Below are 9,018 nucleotides of genomic sequence, written 5' to 3'. Positions count from 1 at the left end.
TAAAATTATATGAAAAAATAAAATGAAGGAGACTAGCTATCTTTATTTAAGGAATGTTTTCATTTGGAAGAACATTTGAAAGAATCAAGGAATCAGAGCCAAATACTTTCAGAAAACACAATATCTCCCTCCAGAATCAACAATCTTTTGACATCAATACATGTTTGTGTTTTAATTCTGAATTTTGACATCCTTCACTAGCACTACTATTTTGCTGGTAGTATTTATTCACATTCGACTCTAACTTCTCCAGGATATCTTTGATACTATAACATTAGAACATAATCCCCCATCTGGAGATATAAACAACACCATGTTCTTTTTTGCCTAGATAAACTTTATGAGGCAAGAGTGAGAAATTAAGTTTGGCAACATTGTTACCCTGTGAGAGGCCTGCAGAGCCTGGCTGAATGCCTCTCCTGCTCTAACTCCGTCTATCTCTGAGAGAATAGGTAGGGCCGTGATCAGCAGTTAAGAACTTGTCAAGACTAGCTGAAACTAGTCTAAACAAGATGACTGTCTAAATAACTTCCAAAAGATTTTAAAGTTCATAACAATCTCCACGCTAAACACACCTACCAGCGCCAGGACAGTTGACAATCGCCATGACAACGGCCGGAAGAGACCATTAAGAACAAAAAGAGGGTGGAAACATGATCCCAGGAAAGCCACTGCCCCTTCCCACTCCCAGCCCCGAAAATCCATGAATATTCCTCCTACCTAGTTACTTAAACTTCTCCTTGATTTCTACTACTCTATTTAAGCCATCTCTCGACTGCTAAGGAAGAAGTGGATTTGAGAGTTGCGCTCCCTCTTCTCCATTCTCTGGCCATAGAATAAAAGCTTGCCCTGTTAATGCTCACTTTTGGTCTCCTAATTGGCTTCATGACACTGAAGGGGAAAAGAACCCTGCTTGGGGTCCTCGAAAAGGGGACTTTTGTTCCTTGGTAACAATATGGGTACTTTCCTTAAGTCATCCAATGAAGAGTTAGCTACAAAGACATTGCCCGCGGTTCTAAATCTAAACCCTTTTACTTAGCATTTGAGGGTTTCCAACGATTTCCATTGACCTATGGGCTTTGCTGTCAGACATGACTATGTTTGAATCCAGGTTCCATCATGAATTAGCTGTATGACCTTAGGCAGTGATTTACCTACTCAACTCTATCTCCTCATTTCTAATATGGGGGTAGTAATACTCTTACATGATTGGTTTTAAGATTAAATGAAATAATATATGTAAAGTTACTAGCATGATTCCTGGCACATAGGTACTAAATAAATGCTATTTCCATGTCCCTTCTTCCTTCTTTTGTTTACTACCTGAAATGTAACATATATATATATACACACACACACACACACACGTGTGTATATATATGTAAAATGTAACCTAGTAATACACACACACACACACATATGTATATGTGTATGTGTGTGTGTATTATAAAATAGCTATTCAAAGTGTGGTTTTTGTTCCAGAAGTGTTGGCATCATCTGGGAGCTTGTTAGGAATGTCAGGGCCGCACCTCAGACCTACTAGATTAGATTCTGCATTTTCACAAAATATCCAGGTGATTAGAGTTTGAGAAGCATAGCTCTGGAACATTTATTTTCACATTTGGCTATATATTGGCATATTATTAAAAATACTGATTCCCGAGTCTCGCCCTCACAGATCTTGATGTAACTGGGTTGGGATGTGGCTTACAGAATGATATTTTTAAAAGTTTCCTTATTTAATTTAGTATACTTCCAAATTTGGAAAACACTACTCTAGAAAATAGGTACATTCCCAATTAAATGCTTCACAGACATGCCATTTCTTAACTCCATTCATCTCCAATCCCTTCGTCAACACAACATTTCTAACAAACATCCCAGAATCAACCCACGCATCTCATATCATCTCCTTTTACATTTGTGTTACTGTGCTTTGTTATACCCAACTAGACTAGCATCTCCCCAAAGGGAGAAACAAGGACTTCAGTCTCTTATACATACTGCTTGGGACCCAATTCCATGCCAGATTAAATGGCACTTAAATGTTTAAAACTATTATCTCTTTTGGGCCTTCGAACTAACTTGTGAGGTATTATGAGTCTCACATTAAAGGTAGTATGCAGTATAGATAAAAACAGAAACCAGGTTTTTAATTTCCAGCCTAAGGAGAGATTCATAAATGGGGAATTTAAAAAGTGAGGAGTAAGATTTCCAAAACATGTGATTGTCTCATTCATTTATCCAATGAATATTTATTGAGTACCTATTGTGTGCTAGGCATTCTGATATTCTGAGATAAAAATGAGTCAAAACAGGATATCTGTTAAGAATTTCCATTATCCTTGTTGTTAGTTGAGAAGACAAATGATGTAAGAGCCACAGAGAGCGCTCTAAAGTCCTCAATCTTTTATCTAAACACAAATGACAAAAACGCACAACACATGCTTTCCTAATCCCATACAAAGTACCCTCGTGTCCCTTTTATTCCATGATAAATGGCTCATAAAATTGTAAGAAAAGTTCCACACAATTTAGTTTTGAAAATCTGTAGAAGCTACAAGCATTAAAATAACAGGATAAGTTCTCATTTGAAGACCACAACTGTTTTATTTGGAGAAGTACAGCAGACATTTAAACACCTCAGGACACAGGAGAAATAAAACATTGCCTATTCAAAATGTATAACAATTTCCACCCTGGACGTGCCCTATCTTGTCTGATCTCGGAAGCTAAGCAGGGTCGGGCCTGGTTAGGACCTGGATGAGAGACCACCTAGGAATACCAAGTGCTGTAGGCGTAAAAAAAAAATGAAAAAAGAATATAACAATTTGTGCAACAACGATAAAGAAACAAAGTAATCAAAATGTGTAGAACAAAGATAGCAATCCTAGACAGTAGTCCTATTCCAGTAGGCTGGGTTCCAAAGAGTAATTAACTGAGAAAATGGGGTATTTCAACAATAAATTCTCTTCTGGAAAAAATTCTATGATCAGATACCTGAAGTTCAACCACTTAAACTAGAGTGAGACTCCTTGGAGAAATTATGGCCATAAAGTCAAACATTTATACTGCATCTTTCTTTGTGTTCTACTGACAGAACTTTATTTAGCAGTCAGGTTTCACCTAGTTAGCATTTCTAGAGTCTGAAAAGACCTGGGGCTCTGTATAAATCAGGCCACAGGGAGGCAAGAATTTAAAGGTCCAAACACATTAGTTGAGAAATTCTTAAGGCAATTCGTGCTAATTGTCCTACATATTCTGGAAACTATCTCTTGAGACATGTGGGGAAAGCTGGGAAGAATTCCATAGGCTGGCGCAAAATATTAAGCAGCTTACTGGTTTTTTCAAATGTCTCCTTGAAACTGACCTAATTCAATCATGTCTAGATAATTCACATTAAGTGGACACAGCCATTTTTGGACAGTCAAGAAGAGGAGAAAAGAGGGTGATTGCAATCAGGAAAAGAAAGCATGCAACTGGAGAATTAGTACCAAAGAAAAAGGGAAGTATAGGGAGCTAGAAGAGAGGAACAGGATGGGAGATATCACTTCCCCCTGCTTTACTAGCCAGCACTTACAAAGCAAAGTAGACCTCATTTGTTTCCTGCACTGTGGGCCCAGTCTCACAGACATATCTGAGGATGATGAGTTTCTGGGCCATAAGCACAGTATCTGTTCATTTCTCTCATCCACATAAGCTAAGAATGCTTCTGGTGTCAAGTAATGGGCATAAAATATTGGTTTCATCCCCTCCCTCTCCTGCAAAACAAAACAAAACAAAACAAAACAAGAAATCCAAAATGAGGCAGTTGCTTGTATTAGTTCAACTACAAAATCAGGTCATTAAGGATTCCTTTCATCCTTGCATCCTGATGGTTTCCTACTTTCAAGATGTGGCTTATCATTCCTATACAAAATGACCAGGCAGCTCCAGCATAGCATCCCCATTTAAGGCAGAAAGAAGGCATGTCAGAAGAGATGTCAGTTGTACCTGTTTCTTAACAGAAAAGCAAGAATTGACTTGGAAGTCCTGCCATCAGACCTCTTCTTAGATTTCCTTGACCAGTCAGTGTCACATCACCACCACTAGCTGCAAAGGATACTGGAAAAGTAAAACAAGTTGGGACTGCATATCCCTGTCCTCTTGGCATTAGATGTGGTCATATGACTGGCATTCGTCCATGAAATGTGATACATGATTCCAGGTAAAAGCTGTAAGAGTGAGTGCTTTGTTTGCTACATACCCTCTTCTTTGGATGGACAATGGTAATGTCCCAAATAGTGTCTGCTTTGTAAGTCTGGGTCCTGGTCTGAGGATGCCATGAAGTAGAGTCCCCAACCATTCTGTTAGGGACATGTAGCGTGAGAGAAAACTAAATCTTTGTTGTAATAAGCCACAAAGAATTTGAGGCTGTTACTTCAGCATCACTTAGCCTATGCTGACTGATAAATATACAGCCTAGTTCTTTATCTGGCTGGCTCCTATATATTCTTTTTACTTCAGCTTTACTGCTGCTTCCCCAGAGAGGCTTTCTCTGACCACCAAATCTATAGCAGATTCCCATCTTATTCTCACTCATAGGACTGTATTCTTTTTCTTCACAGAACATACCATAATTTGTAATTGTATCTTTATTTGGCTGTTTTTAACTGGTTTAATGTTTGTTTTTGCCAACTCCTCTGTAATCCCCATGAGGGTAAGACTATCTGTTTTGTTCAGTTTTGCATTTTAAAGCACATGAACAGTGGTTGTAACATGATAGCATTTAATTAAATGAATAAAAGAAAGCATAAGTAAAAAAGCTAGCAAGTGACAGGAGAAAGAGCGGGGGAGGAGGAGAGGGAGAGAGGAAAAGAGGGAAACTCAACCATGCTACTTCCTGGGTATCACTGGGCATTCCACTTAACATCTCTGGGTCTCAGCTACTTCAACTTCAAAATGAAGATAACGATTCTTTTCCTATCTTTCTCTGAGGGTGTTTGTGAAGGCCAGAGGCAATGAAGTATGGTAGTGAGATTTCTGAATTATAGAAGCCTTTACAATATAAAGCCATCGTGATTTAAAAGAGAATGAGTAAATTTTAAATGTGCAATGTTGGATCCATTCGGAATAAAGTCAAGTTAAAATTGTCTTAAATTGAGATTTAACACACTTAAATTGAGATTTAACAATTTAAAATTGTCTTAAATTGAGATTTTTTTGGAAAAATAATGCAAGCCTGAGAAAACTACAAAATGTTCTCAATTACTTTGTTAAAATGTCCAGAACCTTTTTCCTCTTCCTTAACCTCATTCCTACACTTTTGTTCAGTAAGCAAAATTATGTTGATTCTTGAAAATATTAAAAATCTAACCATTCCCCTAGTTTTTCTTGTCTAAAGAGAAGCAAAGCATACAGGAGATGGATGAAAAATTGTAGTAGAGATAAATCTGGCACCAAATCAACTGTTAAAAACCGAAGAATACAAAGAAAAAGAAAAGAAGCTATTGAAGACATTTAATTCCAGCTAACACCAATTCTTCATTTGAGATAAGCTCAGGATGCTCTCGCATTTTAAAATATTAGTTTATTCTTTATGTTTCCTTGTTGTTACATAGATACATTCATATTAATATGTGAATTCATGACCCATATGTAATTGAAATTTTAAATATTGAAAAGATGAACTATCTCAGCTGTAGTTGAATGACAAAATCTTGTCATTTCTATATTCTGGTGATATACTGAATTCATTTTTTTTTGGTTCCATAGTGTAATGGCTAGCACTCTGGACTCTGAATTCATTTTTTCTAGTCCATCATCAAAAGTGTTCAATACATTACAAAGACTGCTTGCTTCATCTTTGCATAGATACATTCCTTTCAAATCAGGAATTGCTTGCATCAAAATTCCTGTCATATTTGAGTAGCATTATTTTTTTTTGTTACCCTGCCTAGTCCCAATTGTACTCAATACTATTTTGCACCAAATAAGATAGAAATTTTAAAATAGAAGCAATTAGGTACCTAGAAGAGGAAGCCAGAGATAACAATTTGAAAAGCACCTTTGATTCACTTATGCCTTTAAACAATTCCCAATCTCATTTAGAAGAGCCTATCAAGGCTCAAGAGAGAGAATGAATAAGCAAGGACTATATACTAGTGGCCTAGAGCACAGGGCTCTAAAGTCAGACAGCCTGGGTTCAAATTCTGGCCTTACCACTTATTTCCTTTGAGACTTTAAGAAAATTACTTAACCTCTCTGCCTCTCAAAATACTCCCTCTGTTAAAAAAAAGTCGTAATAGTTACAAATACATAGTTTTGATGTGAGCATTAAGTAAGATAATGTTGTTGTGAGCATTAGGTGTTAAACACAGCTTGATATATAGTAATTGTGGAATAGACAATTCTGGCATGTATCTCCCAATATCTGATCTACCCTTAGTGGAATGCCTAGCTAGGCTCATGACCACTCAGAATAAATATTATATTTCCCAGTACCTCCTGCAGTTAAATTTTGTCATGAGACTAAATGTTGGCCAATGTGATGTGATCAGAAATGATATAGACAACCTCTAGGACATGCCCCTAACAGAAAAGGGCTCCCATTCCCTTGAACTCTTTTATCTTCCCAGAGGCTGAGATGAAAACAACAGGGTGAACCATCTTGAATTAAGAGCCAAACTCTCCAGTTGGTGGAGCAACAAAAGTAAAGTAGCTCATACTCATGCTATAAGGGAGACAACGTAACAATACCACAAAGTTGCCAATCAACTGGCACTTTTCCATTTGAGAGCGATGTATTTTCATTTTGTTTAAGCCATTATTATAATGTGTCTCTGTCACCCACAACCAAGCGTATTTTCCAATAAATACAATAAGAACTTCAGTAAATATTAGCTCTTTTTTATTATTGCCCTCTTGCAGAGATGTTGCTATCAGGTTCTGCTTCAACCTCTGTGGCAATGCCTGCAAGCTAAATTCTTGTCTAGAGCTAGAGTTTCATATTCCTTTAAGAAAGCAAAACCATGGTGACTGATGAAAAATACTGTCAAACCAGAAACAATGAAAGAAAAATCACTTGAAATACTATATAATGTCACAGCAGCCTGATGTCAATGACTGCATACCTCCTGGCACTCCTGAATTCTGTTCACATCCAGAGGCAATGCTATCAACACTGGGGCCATTTCATATTTGCCTAAGGAAAATCCAGGGGTGACCAGACCTCCTTTCTCTACTCTGAATATAAAAATATTACTTTTTCATTTTGATTGTAGCTTCTGTGCACAGAACCTATTCATTATTGAAAACTAACTATCACAACACTTAGCCAAAATACTAACAGGCAGTCTATTTTACACGTCATGCCATTTGACAGTAACTCATGAGAAAGACATAAAGATTCCCATTTTATAGATAAAAAAGTAAAATCTCAGAAAGGAACTTGCTGTGGTTCATGGGGTTATGAAGTGGTGCAGTCAGGAATCAGATCCAGAATTTTATATTCCAAAATCTGCACTCTTCCCCAACATCAGGCTCCTCTCCTTGGTTCTCAATCTATTAAAATAGTTTTTATTTTTCTCAGAAAGAACAATGTATTATTAAAGACTGCTATTTCTTTCTTAGTTGTGCAAAGCCATGCTGAGGCCACTCAAAGTTACGCCCCAGTAAACATGAAGTGTTTCTTCTGCCCATCCTGCTTCTCAAACCAAATGGCATCTGCCCAAATGGCCTCTTATCACAGAGCCTCTCATGGCAAACATTCCCCAATGGAGCTGTTCTTCAACAAATATACCACTCTGGTCCTAATAAACTTTATAAAGCTTTTGATTAGCTTTCCAATCCAATGCTATTAAAAAGAATCGAGACCATCTGAGAACTGAGAGAAAGTTTTGGCTATGGAGAAAGCCACTTCAGAGAAAGTAATAAGGAACAGGATTGAAAAAACACTTGTCCAGATAAAAAAATTTTGTAAACTGTGCAAATTTCATGTGTTTAGAAATCGCCTCAAGGAAAGAGGGCATTGCGAAATCTTCATGTCTGCAGATGACACCAAGCACTTCTTGGTAGCAAAACACTTCACTCATAGCAATACACCAGATTATCTCACAAGGCCATGTGAACAGACAGGCAACTATTTATTATTAACTAGATGGGCATACCTCATTTTGTTGTGTTTCACTTTATTGCACTTCACAGATGTTGCATTTTTTTTTTTACAAGTTAAAGGCAAGACATTCCACCAGCAATATGATTGTGACTCACTTTATTGCAGTGGTCTAGAACCAAACCTTTAATATTTCCAAGGTATGCCTGTAGTCTCAAAATCATAGCAGAAATTGATCTCATATGTAATTAGCCAACCAAGTCTTCCACCTGGAAATACCTTGAAATAACTATCATCTCAATTTCCTGGCCCAACAAGAAACAATGATGTGTTTTACTAATCTAAAACCCAAAGGACATCTTTCTTGAATACCAAAAACAACAGAAAATCCTGTTATCAATATGGTAAATTACTTAGAAAAAGAGGGAGGTGAACAGCCCAATATAACTTACAAAGTGATCCCACTGAAAAATACGAAAATATAAAGCACGAAATAATTTTAAAATTAAAAGAAACAAAGATTTAGAAGATTAAACTATAGTTTACAAAAAAAAAAAAAGGGGGGTGGAGATAGAATCAGTAAAGCAAGAAGTAGGAAAGCTGTATTTCTTTAAAAAAAAAAAAGATAAAGTACTGGACTTGTAAAGATTATTGCTATGACAATGCAAGGAGAGAAGTGACTTGATGGGAGAAAATTGGGCATTTGTACATAAAAACAGGTAATTTAAAGAAAACATGTTGCCCTTAAAAATTCTTTAAAACTATTTCTGCTGCTAAAACAAATACGTACTAGTTTTAATTTTTATAAACATATGAATTTAATTTTTAAAATGTCTCTAAATTGAATTTGTGCACACTAACTTATTTTAAATGCAGCAAAGGAGTTATGTGTTCAGCAAAGACAATTATCAGTACTTAATTTTTCC

The sequence above is a fragment of the Pteropus vampyrus genome, unplaced genomic scaffold (assembly GCF_000151845.1).
Source record: "Pteropus vampyrus isolate Shadow unplaced genomic scaffold, Pvam_2.0 Scaffold582, whole genome shotgun sequence".
NCBI lineage: Eukaryota > Metazoa > Chordata > Mammalia > Chiroptera > Pteropodidae > Pteropus > Pteropus vampyrus.
This window is presented reverse-complemented; position numbering follows the sequence as displayed.